Below are 15263 nucleotides of genomic sequence, written 5' to 3'. Positions count from 1 at the left end.
AGCTGACATGTATGAAATCAAAAACTTGAATGAGATCATCATCTTAAAAGATCAACTCAAGGAAACTAACACGAACAAAGGAGAAGTTGTTCAATCCTACGTTATGAGGATCTCTCGCATTAGAGATCAATTGCAGAGAGTTGGAGAAAATGTCCCTGATAGGGAGCTAGTAGTTTTGACTCTTAGATGTCTCCATCCTATTTGCGAAACCTTCATTACTACAATTACCAACATAATGTCCTTCCGTCATTTGATGAAATTGTTGGGAAGCTCACTCAAGAAGAATCGAGGATGATAGCAAGAGGAAGGATTCAAAAATATGAAGAGGGAGAGCCCGCTGCATATATCACTCATGACAAAAGGAAGAAGGCAAAAGGAGGTCCATCAAGGAAGCCTCCTTCTCAAAATACAGAAGGAAGAAATGGAAAATCATTATCTCATATTGAATGCTTCAATTGCCATAACACAGGGCATTATGCTCGTGACTCTCCCGAGAGGAGAAAAAGACCATGTTACAACACTAGAGGCAACTACAATAACAAAAGAAGAAAAGACAATCAAAGAAAGAACCGTGATAGAAGACATTAAAGAAGAAGAAGAGACTCCTGAAGCGACTGTGAAGAAGATCATCCTCCTCGAAAGAAGTCAAGGGCTCCTAGGTATGAAAGTAATGTTGTAAATAAATTTGAATACATTCTTATTTCTGCTCTTACTATTTCTTTTCCATCGGATTCGTGGGATAGTTGGTTGGTTGATAGTGGGGCCACTCATCATTTCTTTGGATACAAAGAAATCCTTTCTAATCTGGTAGAGAGGGAGACTAAGCTGAAGATCATTCTTGGAGACAACTCCACTCATCACAGACGAGCTTATCTACACTATGATGCACTTCCGAAGTTGAAGAAATTGGTCTCAAGTATTCCTGATGTTCAAGCTCATAATGATGGAGATTGTCTAGGTTGTGTGAGTGGAAAGAAAACAAGGGTGTCATTTCCCTCTAGTAAGAACAAGACAAATGACATCCTCCATATCATTCATTCTGATATATGTGGTCCGATGCCTGTACATTCTGTTGGTGGTCATCTCTACTACATCACCTTTATTGACGACTTCTCAAGAAATACATGGATATACTATCTCAAGCACAAGGATGAAGCCTTCGAAATATTCAAGGAATTAAAAGCCTTGATCAAAAATCAATCAAGAAAGAGAATCAAAGTCTTCAGATCCGACAATGGAAAGAAACAATTGTGCCATATACTCATGAACAAAATGGTCTAGTTGAAAGGAAGAATAGGTCTATATTAGAAGCTGCTCGTGCTATGCTCCATGATCAAAAGGTGCCAAAGTTCCTTTGGGCCGAAGCTACATCTACTGTTGTGTATGTTCAAAATAGGGTGCCTCATCAAGAGTTAGAAAGCAAGACCCTTGAAACATTCACAAGTATCAAACTTGATATTAGCCATCTTTGTGTATTTGGATGCCCCATATATTTTCATGTGCCGAAGGACAAAAGGAACAAATTGGAAGCTACAGGAAGGAAAGGTACGTTTGTGGGTTATTGTGAAAATTCCAAAGCATATAGAATATATATTCCTGGTCAGAGGAAGGTCAAAATTAGCAGGGACGTAACATTTGATGAAGATACAACTCTTGGAAAAGCAAGAGATGTTCCTTCGTCTCCTCCCAAGGAAGAGAATGATGATTGGGATATTCTAGATGGTCCTTCTGTACCCGAGTCTGATATTGATGATGATCCCATGGAACCTATGGATCCATTTGATCCTCCTGCAAGTGATCCTCCTACTAGTAAGATACCATTTTGGCTCTGCGATACTTTACAAAATGCTGAAATAAATGTTCCCAGTCGTAGATCATTCAGAGAAAGGAAGCAACCATGCAGTTATTAGGGATATGTTGCAGCTATGAGCACTATGATTCAAGATGAACCGTCCTCATTCGAAGAAGCTATAAAAGAACAAGTTTGGAAGGATGCTATGGCTGAGGAATATGAATCAATTGTGAAAAATGATGTATGGGATGTTGTACGTAGACCAAATAGGAAGTCTGTTGTGACTTCAAAGTGGCTATTCAAGATCAAACATGGAATTGATGATACCATTGAGAAATACAAACCAAGGTTCGTAGCTTGAGGATTCTCTGAGAAAGAGGGAGAAGATTATGATGACATATTTGCTCTCGTGGCTCGATATACAACGATTTGTGTTATAGTTGCCCTCGCTGTGAGTCAGGGATGGACTCTTCATTAGATTGATGTAAGACCAGATTCCTTCATGGCGTGTTACAGGAAGAAGTATATGTTGAACAACCATAGGGATTTGAAGTGGAAGATCGAAGAACACATGTTTGCAGGTTGAAGAAGGCATTGTATGGTTTGAAGCAAGCTCCCCGAGCTTGGTATGCACACATTGACAATTACTTAGTGAAGCTGGGGTTCACAAGAAGCAGTGCCGATCCCAACCTTTACTTCAAGGTAGTCCAAGGTATGCCATTGATTTTGATTTTATATGTTCACGATTTATTCTTGACAGGTAGTGAGCCTCCGATGGTCGAGTGTAAGAGAATGCTAGCCTCCGAATTTGAGATGAAAGACCTTGGTCTTATGCACTACTTTTTAGGCCTTGAGGTGTGGCAAAGGCCTGGTGAGATTTTCCTTTCACAAGGAAAATATGTTGTGAAGCTGCTGGAAATATTTGGAATGACTGAATGCAAATCCATGGTTACACCAATGGAAATGAACTTCAAGAAGTTATGTGGAGAAGCTGTAGGACCAGACTTGGAAAATCCATCCAAGTATAGACAACTAATTGGGGCTTTGATGTTCCTTGTGAACACCCATCCAGACATATGCTATGCAGTAAACACATTGAGTCAATTCATGACTGAGCCTCTCGACACACATTGGATAGCTACCAAACACATATTGAGATATTTGCATGGGTCGATCACACTTGGCCTAAAATATTCTTCCGGAAATGTTCAACTTCATGGATACACTGATGTTGACTGGGCTGGAAATATAATCGACAGAAAGAGTACATTTGGACGCTGTTTTAGCCTTGGATTTTCCATGATATCTTGGATGAGCACGAAACAAAAGTATGTAGCATTGAGCACTGCCGAAGCAAAATACATTGCCACTAGCATGGCTAGCTGCGAACCAGTTTCATTGAGAAAGCTCTTTGGAGAGCTATTTGAGCAGGTCCTTAATACTACAGTGATATACTTCGACAACAAGAGTGGAATATGTTTGGTAGAAATTCCCGTGTTCCATGACAAGTCCAAACATATTGAGATTGGATATCACTTTATTCGAGACATGGTGCAGAGAGGAGTTGTCGGGTTCCATCACATATTGACAGATGAACAGATTGCAGATATTGTCACCAAGGCATTACTAAAGGGAAAATGTTTGGTCTTCAAAGAGAAATTGGGACAGATGGATGTGGCCCCTCCAAATAAGGGGCAACGCTGATCGAGAACACTGACCCAACTCTTCCTACTTGTTTGAGCTCCTGAGGTGAGGAATTGAGATAGAGGGCTCCTAGGGTTAAGGAATCTCTGGACAATAGGGCAATGTTCCACCAAGCCTCCTGGATGAGGTGATGTGGGTGTGGGGAGACGCACAAGGGGGACGTGTTACCCATAGGGTTGAGGATGCTGCTCCCCTATATTTATAAGGTTGGAGAATGTTGCTCCCTTGTCTGGTTTCTGCAGAGTATACCCTAGTTGGCATCATACCCCCAAGCAGGGCTTGTTGGTGTTGGCATTATGAGACTGGTTTGACGTTGACACAGGTGTTGTCCTTGATGGCAACTCACTTTGATGACAGATCACAGTTCAGGCTCTCAGAATGAAGGAAAAAGAGATATACGCAGGTTTCTCTTAACCAAGTTGTGTATACTCGCGGGATTGCAGATCAAAAGGAGCGTATATGTATGCACACACTTTCATGCAAGGAAAAGCGCGTACATGTGTGAAAACTTATTTTTTGGTCCATGGTATTTCGTCCTTGGTATTTGGACCTATGGTTTTGGACCATGGTATCTCGTCCGAAGTGTTGAACCTAGGTATTGGGTCCATGGTATTGATTCTTTATGGTTTTGGACCGTGGTATTGAGTAAGGCCTAAGACTATAAAAGGTAAGGGGATCATTAGGCAAAGGTATTCACTCAAGTATTGAATATCTTATGAAGAGCAAGATCTAGAATTGGGATATGGTGCATAGCTGGATTTGAACCAAGGAGGAACATGAGCGCTAGAAGAAGGATAAGTTCTATCGTTGGGTCAAGATCTTAAGGCTTGAATAGTAGTATCTTTGTATGATTTTGATCTATTATATTTATCTGATAATCTGGGTATAACTCATGTCTGAATAAGTGAAAAGGGTAAATTATCTTTTATAGATCTGTATGCAGGTTCGTCACAGCAGAGGCGCGTATGCACGCTGGTTCAGTAAGTCAAAGTGGCGTATATGCTGGTTGGTCTGAATACAGAAGCGTATGTACGCAGGTTATAGATATTGAAGTAGCGTACGTCTCATGAAATATGTTTTAGCTACTTCTGTTTATTGCTGCAGTGTTCTGGGTTCAGGATTGGTTACTGTCAATGTATTCTGGTTACAACATTCAGAGAAGTAATTGTTTGATTCAGTTTTGATTGAAGCAAAGGAGATTGGTTGATGCAGATGTATTTGATGTTTGATTATTGTCATTGATGGATCTAGTCTGAAAATTTATGAAACGTGGTCCCTGGAAGAAACGAGAAGGTTGTAGCCTTTTGTAGGTCAGCACCTACATACTAGTACATTAGCTAGTACAAGAGCTAGGGGGTTGTAGCTGTTCGCCCTGCTACATGTTTGAGCATTTGATGGACTAAATCAGGTCAGACAGTGCTGGTTTGTGTTGCAGAGGGTTTGCAGCTGTTTATTTTGTCCTTCCCCTTCATTTGCATTATTTCTTTATAGCTCCCGTCATCCTCATTTCCCCCTTCCTCTTAATTTTCTTCATCCCCCTTTAAACCCCCTTTATCCTTGTTTTTCTCCCATAACCCCTCATAAACCCTTTTTCGGGCTCCCAGGCTTCATTTATGTTTAAAAACCTTATAAAACCCGATAATTTGTATAAATCCCTTATATACCATGTATAAACCATTTTGTTTAGTCCCCGACGCTAAAGCTTTTAACACTTATAACTATGCGCATTTGTCAAAACATAACCTATCGGTGGACCCCTTACCTGTCACATCACCTGTCATTTCAACCAAACATGTGCGTTGACCGTGCCTTTTCTCTCGGCCGTCCGATCATCCCGCCTTATCATCTGATGGTATTTGCAAGCCTTCACCCCATAAACCGCGCGACTGTTAGCCCGCGGGAAAGTGGTTTTCCCCGCCGACCCGCCTGCCATGCGGCGTTATTTCACCGCATCGCACCCGCTTGTACGTAAACCGCCATTCCCAAAGAGCGGTGCGGGGAAACCACTTACCGCCCTTCCAGTACGGCTCCCCGCCTGTTAACCTGTGTCCATCTCTGCCTCCCGTCAGTCGTTGGATCATTCCCGTCGCGATCCAACGGCTATCGTTTATCTGTTCACATGCCTCCCGAAAGCCCCTTAGATCTGATCTCCACCGTCCGATTTTTCAGATCCGACGACCTATAATCGATCGCGCTCCTGTTCTCTCCAAAAGCTGCCCGCCAACAGATCTCAGCCGTCCGTCTAAGCGATCCGACGGCTAGCATTCATTCTTAGCTCCTCATTCATTTTCAAGTGTTTTCGGCCTGTTTCGTGCGCGCGAAGAAGCATGAGATGATCCGGTTTTCAGTGCATGAATTCCTCAGCTACCACAGTTAAAGAGCAGCACGGTCAAGGACGAGAAAGTACTGCCTCGAGCAGTTCAACCATGCAGCAATTATGGAAATTTATTCAGTTAATACTTCATCTGTTTGTGAAGGACAACAAAGTACCAGTTAATGTCATTTTGTCCATTAAAACATTCAGATTGTAGCAGAAGACCCATATCTAACTGTAAATGCGGTTGGTGGTTAGTTATGACCCCTCCACGCATGGGCCTAGCAGAGATTTTTTGTAAACATACTCTATATATATCAAAAAACAAGATGTAATAGGTTGATGAGTGTTATCTTGCTGTAAGTTTCAACTTCTGGAGATTGTAACTGCTGTGATACCTGCAGCGTCTGGTCTTCATTTTCAGCTAATGCAAGCTTCTTTTGTTGTTAATTTCTCACTGTCCACTTCTTCTTCTTGTTCCAGGCTGTGGCTGTTTGCATTTATTCATGTGCTGTTAATGTTTAGCATTAAAGGGGCTGTCATTCCACCTCTGTGTTAGAATTTCGCTGTATCTTTGAATTTGCATGTAGGTTTCTATTGTTTTAATGCCAGAGAGCTGTTATCCTGTCTGTGCATTAAGAAATAGATCGACAAACCTTTTAACTGGTTGCAGCTGGCCATCTCAGGGTCCTGTGTATCTGCTGGTGTGATCAGTCTTCTCCATCTTCACATTTTATCTCAAACTGTGAGTAATTGGTGGTTAAAATCCTTGTAGTCTGGGGGTGTTCACCCATGTCCGGGGTTAAGCATAGTAGAAGTGGTTATCTGGCTTGAATATGCAGCATTTCTTTCATTCATCCACCATTTATCCAACTTTTTGTTGAGTTTGTAATGTTCCCAAGTATCTCTGATATACAACTTAGGAGAGTTTCTTGGGGTGATAACATTAATTGGCGCCATTGCCGGGGAAAGGAGAATTGAAGTTCAACTTCCTTGGGAAAATGACACAACTTCAAGTTTTGATGACAGACAAGGTTTGAACACAGTTTCTGGTTGTAATCATCTGTCTGGCTACTCCACTGGTGGAAGACCATCCTTTGGCGACTCCACATTGAAGTTCTGGCTCAGTTTGTGAGACACACTTGAAGAAATCTTCATAAATCTCCAGCTGAACCAGTGCCTGAACCTGAGAGGACTATTAAATCGAAGAAAGCATCTCAAAAAGGGGCATCAGGATCAGGTAAGCCTAAAAAGTCTCATTCATCTCTGAAAGATAAAGTTGTTGCTGAAGAAATTCAGTATGAAGATTTAGAACCCAGCATTGTTAATCAGGAATTTCCTTCAGAGATTAATTCAGCCCCTTGTACAGTTAGTTCCCCTTTGAATCTTAGTCCAAAGAAAGCTTCCCATTCAGTCCAAAACATCCCTTTATCTCTGCCATCCATCACATTACTCCCTACCATTCAATCTGCTAGTATTCTTCCAAATATTCCAATCATGGCAGGACAGCAAGCACCTATGAGGATAGAAAGAATTGCAGCTGTCAGATATGGACCATTGGTCTTGCCTGTTCCTTTTAAATCCTATGCCTGTGGGAGAATATCAGAAATATATGCCTAAATTCACTGGCACAGAGGGAGTAACAATAGAAGAACACCTTGAAGCTTTTTACAGTTATGCTGATAATTTAGATATAAGTGAAAATGATGTGTGGATGAGAGTTTTTGTCCAGAGCCTTGATGGAGAAGCTAGGAAGTGGTTCAGGGAATTTCCCTAGAGATTTATAACTGATATTGAAGCATTAGATGATGCATTTTTGAAGTAATGGGGAGATAAAAAAGTCTCGCTATATTACCATACAGAGTTGTTAATTTGAAGAGGGAAAATGGGGAATCTTTGCCTGATTTTAATAAAAGACTCAATCGAATGTATAGTAAGATACCAGCTGAGGTAAAGCCTATTCCTACCTCTGCCAAACTCACTTATGCCAATTCTTTTTACTCTGATTTTTGCCTGTTATTGAGAGAAAGAAGATGTGCCACTCTAGTTGATACGCAGGATGCAACACTAGAAGTAGAATTCAATATCATGGCTGCAGAAAAGCTCAAAAGTCAAGCTGACAAGAGGAGATAGAGAAATCAAGATTCTACTTCTTCTGTATCATCTTCAGAGCCTAAATTAGATAAAAAGACCAAGATGATAGAGTCATTGGCTGCAGAAATTTCTAAGCTTAAGGTTGGAACAGAATTCAGGGAAAAGAAGGCAGTAGAACACATTTGCTCCAAGAAATCCCAATCCATTTAGAAGAGCAAATGAGCAGTTACAAATTATGCAGAGGGGTGAAGAATCAAAAGAAGATCAGAAAGTTAAAGCACCTTTCCAAAATGTAGTCATGGAGGATGAGCAATTTGAAGAAGATGAGGATGAAATTCACTGCATGGAAGATAAAGGCAGTGCTGCATTTTTGACATTGGCTGAGTATGAACAATCATTGCTGCAGGAACAAGACAGTCAAGAATGGGACAGAGGAGCTGTTCTACAAACTGGTGACTAGCAGAGATATAATTTGAGATCCAATGCAAAAAATGCCAAGGAGAATCCTGCCCAAAGAGCTGCTGTTCAAACAAAACCACAGAATATCAAGCAGAGAAGACCAGCAGCTGATCCAGTCATCCTCAAAGCTCCAGTTCAAGAGGTAAAAAGTTCTGATAAGTCATCTTCTTCTTTCAGCTTTGAGTCAGAAGTTCAGAAATTGAAGATATCTGTGCCTCTGGTTGAGTTGGTGAAGAGTGAAATATTTAGGAAACCTATCCTTGAAGCCCTTGAGCTAGAAACCAAACAAACTTCCACCGACTCTGTTAATTTGCAAGATGACAAGCCTGCCATTGTGCTCAGCCCTATGATTGAACTTGCTGATAATAATTCTCCATCCTTTTATGTCTCATTGACCATTCATGATAAAATCCTCCATAATTGCCTGCTAGACACAAGGGCCAGCCATAATTTAATGCCTAAAGCTGTCATGGAAGAGTTAGGCCTTGATATCACCAGAACCTATCATGATTTATTTTCTTTTGATTCAAGGAAGGTGAAATGTCTTGGATTGATTAAAGATCTGGTCATTTCCTTAACTTAGCTTCCCATGAAGAGTATGATGATGGATATTGTGGTAGCAGATGTCCATCCTAAGTTTGGCATGCTGTTGTCCAGAGGGTGGATTAAGAGACTAGGCAGGACCTTACAAAATAGGAGATTGTACAGAGAAGCACAGTGGGCATACATCATCAGTGATGAAAAGAATCCTACAAATCATCCTGTATATGCTATGGACACTGATTTTGGAGCATGTATTCTCCAAATAGAAGAATTTTAGAAGGCCTCATTGCAGATCAGGAAACCAACAGTTCAGGCCGAGGAAGAGCAAGGAAGTCAGGTTTGGGAGATGTTCTTTGATGGAGCATGTTCCAAGGAGACTGCAGGAGCAGGGGTGGTGCTAGTATCTCCACAACAAGAAAGCATTCAACTGTCTTTTAAGCTGATTTTCCAAGTCACAAACAACATAGCAGAGTATGAGGCTTTGCTGTTGGGCCTTAATTCAGCAAAAGACAGAGGAATCAGGAACATAAAGGTATTTGGGGACGCTGATCTGATTATTCAGCAAAGAAAACATTTCAAGCAAAGCACCCAAGGCTAAAAGCATACAGAGATGAGGTATGGAGAATCAAAGATTCTTTTGATTATTTCTGTATTTCATATATTCTTAGAGCCCAAAATTAGCTTGCTATTTCCCTTGCTCTGTCTGCTAGTCTATTTATACCTCCCATGCTTCCCAAGCTACTTTATGAAGTCCAAATGAAGTACAGACCTTCCTTGCCTGATAATGTCCATCATTGGAAAGTTTTTGATGATGATGATGAGATAAATAGGTTCCTTCAAGTCATTGATGAATTTTCAGAAATGCAAATTGACCAAGAGAATGATGCCTTGTTAGAAAATCACCAGTCCCAGTTTAGAAATAAAATTGGTAAAGACAGCATAGTCCAACTTCCTAGCAATCATATTCCTAAGGGCCTAATTCCTCTTGAAAGATTGTTTGACCAAAATGATGTGCCTTACAAAGCTGCCCAAAAAGAAGACCAATCTGCAGTCTGTAAGCATGATATAGGAAGTCTAGGTCAGCCTAAATATGTAAATTTGTCCACTCATTTGTCTGCTGATCAAAGTGCTGAATACTGCAATTTAATGAGGCAATTTGCTGATGTGTTTGCCTGGGAGTATAGTGACCTGAAAACTTATGATAAGAGCATAATTCAGCATAAAATCCCTCTGGAAAAAGACACTATTCCTTTCAAACAGAAGCTGAGACCAATAAATCCTATGCTTCTTCCATTGATTGAAAAGGAAATTAAAAAACCGCTGCCTGCCAAGATCATAGTCCCTCTTAGATATTCAAAATGGGTGGACAATTTGGTAGTAGTGAGGAAGAAGTGAGGAGAAATCAGACTGTGTTGATTTCATAAATTTAAACAAATGCTTCAAGAAAGACAACTATCCTTTACCAAAGATGGAGCATTTGCTGCAAAAAGTCTCAGGTGCCAAAGTGATGTCATTTTTGGATGGATTCTCAGGCTTTAATCAGATTGCTGTGCACCCAGATGATCAAGAAAACACTGCATTCACCACTCCTTGGGGCACTTTTATATATGCCAAAATGCCATTTGGATTGATGAATGCTGGAGCCACCTTTCAGAGAGCTATGGACATAGCATTTGTGGGGGAGAAGGACAAATTTTTCCTCATCTACCTTGATGATATAATAGTTTACTCCAGCAGCCATCAAAATCATTTACATCATTTGAAAAAAGTGTTTCTGAAGTGCAGGAGGTTTGGAATTTCAGTCAATCCTAAAAAATCACAATTTGCTTTGGAAGAAGGCAAGTTGTTAGGACATGTTGTGTCTGCTGCAGGTGTTCAGATTGACCCAGAAAGAGTCACAACAATACAGACTTTGTCTGTCTCTAGATCAAAGAAAGATATCCAATCCTTTCTGGGCAAAATTAATTTTGTCAGATGGTTTATTCCGAATTTTGCAGAATTGGTGAAGCATGTAACCTCCATGTTGAAGAAAGGGTCAGAGGTAAGATGGACTGATATAGCAAGACAATCTTTTGAGTCCATTAAGAGGGCTATTATGGATGCTCCCACATTAATAAGTCCAGATTACAGCAATGAGTTCCATATTTTCTCATTTGCCTCTGAAGACACCATTGCAGCTGTTTTATTACAGCAAGATGAAGAAGGTTCAGAACATCCAGTAGCGTTTTTCAGCAAGAATTTGAGGGATGCTGAACTGAGGTATGATATTATTGAAAAACAAGCATATGCTCTTATTAAATGGTTGAAGGCTTTTAGAGTTTATATCTTGCATTCAAAAATAATTGCATATGTACCCTCTGCTGCAATAAAAGTTGTCCTTACACACCCTGATGCTGATGGAAGAAGGGCAAAATGGATTGCAAAAATGATAGAATTTAATATAGAGCTAAAGCCCACCAAGCTGGTCAGAGGTCAGGGGCTTGCCAAATTATTGGCTGAAGAAAATTGCAGGTCTTTAGGTATTGATTTCTTATGCACAATTGCAAAAAATGGTCAGACATAAGAAGGAAAAGCAGTTGAAACAGTGAGAAAGCAGTCAGTGGCCGAGAGTCTAGCTTCATGTAATTGGTATGCCGAATCAATTAATTTCTTGTTGAAGCTAGAAATCCCTTTAGGATTTACTCAAAGTCAAGCTAGAACTTTAAAATTTAGAGCAGCAAAATATTGTATCAATGAAAATCTGCTCTACTGGAGGGATCCATCTGGAATATTTTTGAGGTGTCTGGACAAAGAACAATCAAAAGAAGTTATGCAGCAGTTTCATAACATGTGTGGAGGGCATCATTATTGGAAGACTACATAACAGCATGTGTGGAGGGCATCATTATTGGAATACTACAACACAAAATTCTCAGAGCTGGGTACTATTGGCCCACTTTATTTTCTGAGGTATTTTTATTTGTTAAATCTTGTGACAGGTGCCAAAGATTTGAAGGAAAACAACAGTTGAAATCCCTGCCCCTAAAACCAATAGTTGCAAAAGGACCTTTTCAGCAGTGGGGCCTGGATTTTATTGGAGAAATCAATTTACATTCTAGCGGCCAGCATAAATGGATATTGGTAGCCACTGATTATTTTACCAAGTGGATTGAAGCAGTCCCTACAAGGAGGACTAATCATAATGTGGTCATAAGGTTTTTGACAGAAAATATCTTCACCAGATTTGGTTGTCCAAAGAAATTAGTCACAGACAATGCAACAGCCTTCAGGGCAAAAGATGTTGAAATTTGGTACCGGAGGACAGGTGGTTCCCTAAGGCTTTGATCTTTGGTCTAGGGAAAAGTGTCCAAAAGAATTTAATTTTTCTCTTAAAGTGACTTTATAATTTTTATAAAGTCAAATCTAATTTAAAAGTGACTTTAAGTGATAAAGTTACTAAGGTCTAATTTTAAAGTGACTTTAATAAAGTCAATGTAAAATTAGAAAGGAAAAGTGACTTTGGAAATAAATGACTAAGTGGGTCTTTATTAAAGTGGGGTGAATTAAAAAATAGAAAGTGAGATTTAAATGAGCATTTAATCTCGGCCCTAGATCTCAATCTATTTCAGCTATTGGATTTAGGGATCACCCAAAAGTCACTTAGGGTTAGATTAAAGGAGGAAAAGGTCATTCATTCTTTCATGAATAGATTGGGAGGAGGAGAGCAAGAGAGCAAGGGAGATTTTTGGACAGGGAGGAGAAGGAGGTAGCAGCTTGGCACACATTCCAAGGCAGCATTCTAGCAAGTCTGTACAGTTGAGTTAGCATATAGTGAAAGGCAGATTTTTGGGCACGATTTTCAAGGAGGCCGTATAGCAGTTTGCACAGAAATTGAGGAGCATAAATCTGAGTTTGTTGGCATGATTTTCAAGGAGGCCGTACAACAGATTTTCAAGGAGGCCGTACAACAGTTTTCAGCACAGAAATCGAGGAAATCGTACAGCAGAATTTTTGGCAGCTTGCACGACTTTCTAGGCAGACCGTACAATAGAATTTAAGGCTGAAAATTGGCACAGAAATCGAGGACGTACAACATTTATTGCTGTTCAGATTTTGCTGTTTGCAAGTTTTTCCAGTTGGCCGTGAGGCACGGAAAACGAGATAAGTTGTAAAAGTTTACTTGCTGATTTTTTGCTGAATATTTCTCACTGTAAAAAACATTTTTCAGAAATAAGGAGCTCTCGAATTGGTTTTCCCCAAGAGTTGTAGGGGGTTTTTCCAGGGTCACCTTGACAAAAAATTATTGTGTTTAAATGTGTTGAATGGCTATTTATATGTGCTGATTTTTATATTTATGCATTTTCCAACATTATGTAAAATTTCCAGAATTTGTGTTTTCAGCAAAATTTATTTTTCAGTTGTTAAATGTATGGATATGGAAAAGGGCATTTAACTATTTTGGAGAAATAAGGTGAAACTTAAAACCGGGGTGGGAAATGAGAAATTATTACATGGTATCAGAGCTTGAGTGCTGAAGTGCAGTTTGAGACAGCAAGGAGGAAAATTACAGCTTGCTGATTTTTCACTCAGAAAATTCCAGCAAGCTGATTTTTCACAAACAATAGTTTTATCTTTACTACAACAGTGCTATTTTTCAGTTTTAGGACAACAAGATGTCATTGGGATTGAGGGTGGAGGATAGGCTGGATGGGTATACAAATTACAGCGTTTGGAAGGAGAGAATGCAAAGTATCTTTGAGGAGGCAGAAGTCTGGGACATCATGGTGCATACCACACAGAACCCTGTTGTTGTGCCTACTGATGCTACTCAGTTGGCTGAGTATAATAAAAAGAACAAGGGTAAGAGACTGATTCTAGACGGAGCAAAGACCATTGCATTCCTCATGTGAGAGGAAAGAGAAATGCACATGAGATGTGGACAACATTGTCCAATCTCTACCAGAGTACCAATGAGAACCGGAGAATGGTCCTGAAGGAGAAGTTGGAGACCATTAAGATGGGCAATGATAGTGTAGCTGGATATCTCACAAAGATTACTAATGTGAGAGATGAGTTGGCAGTAGTTGGATAGGACATTCCAGCCACTGAGTTGGTGCGGATTGCAGTGAATGGCCTTCCCTGTTCATGGATGAACTTTGCTGATGGGGTTTGTGCACGTGAGACCCTTCCCACATGGGAGAGATTTTGGGATGATTGCATTCAGACAGAGATCATGAAAGGTCAGCTTGGGGCAGCCAAGCCAGTTGAGCAGGATGAGGATGTAGCACTGTCGGCAGGAGGCAAGAAAGGGAAAGGGAAGAAGTAGGCTTCCACAAGCAATGGTGGGGGCAAAGGCAAAGGTAAAGGTAAACAAGGTAACACACAAAAGGACTATTCCAAGGTGAAGTGTTGGAATTTTCAAAAGATGGGACACTATGCAGTTGTGTGTCCGGAGGAGAAGAAGAAGAAGGGGAAGAACCAGAGCGTGGCAGCTTCAACAGAGGTTGAGGACTTTGCAGTTTGTTTTGACCGGGAGTTTGGGTTCACTGCGTATGAGTCCTTTAGTGCAGGATCACCTGCCCCACAAGTTCAGAGGGAGCATGCTTTTCCCTCGATTAGCGGAGCATCTTCGGGTATCTGGTATGTAGACAGTGGGGCTTCACGTCACATGACAGGAGTCCGTGAGTACTTCTCAGAGCTTTCAGAGAGTGGCACTGATATAGAGGTAGTACTTGGTGATGACAGAGTTGTTAGAGCAGTCGGTGTGGGGACACTGACATTTCAAAGGGAGTCCAAACCTCCCTTGAAGGTGTCAGATGTTCTTTATGTGCCAGGGATGAGGAAGAACTTCATATCCGTCTCAGCTTTGGAGGACAGAGGATATGAGGTACTGTTCAGGGGAGGACAGGTGTTGATGTATCCCAGGGGCACTCCAGCTGATTCAGTTAGAGTGATATGTGTACGCCATGCAAAGGTGTACAAGTTTGCATTCCAGTCCCTTTTGGCATTGAGCAGTAGTACAGATAGCAGAGCTAGCAGTTCTGCGCTGTGTGAGATTTGGCACCGCAGGATGGGGCATATGTATCATGGAGCCTTGAGGACATTGCGGGAGATCACTACAGGTGTGCCAGATTTCAGTACTGATCACTTTGATACTTGCAGAGGATGTGCGATGGGCAAGTTTGCCAAATCCCCTTTTCCCAGTAGTGACAGCAGAGCGACTGGGATACTTGATTTGATTCATTCCGATGTGAGCGGTTGGATGTCTCATGTTTCCTCGAGTGGATATGAGTACTATGTTTTATTCATTGATGATCACTCCAAGAGGACTTGGATTTATTTCTTGAAGACCAAGAGTGAGGTCTTCAAGCGGTTTCA

General features: G+C 40.8%; 1 protein-coding gene across 7 annotated transcripts in view; it reads left to right on the top strand.

The window, feature by feature from the left end:
* LOC149162252 (uncharacterized) overlaps window positions 1-15263 on the top strand; it is a 304337-nt gene that overhangs the window by 220519 nt on the left and 68555 nt on the right. The gene's annotated exons all lie outside the window — the stretch shown is intronic.

Source organism: Pinus tabuliformis, chromosome 5_2 (assembly GCF_031772625.1).
Source record: "Pinus tabuliformis cultivar Carrire ecotype Pingquan chromosome 5_2, CPIR1, whole genome shotgun sequence".
Lineage (NCBI taxonomy): Eukaryota > Viridiplantae > Streptophyta > Pinopsida > Pinales > Pinaceae > Pinus > Pinus tabuliformis.
This window is presented reverse-complemented; position numbering and strand designations above follow the sequence as displayed.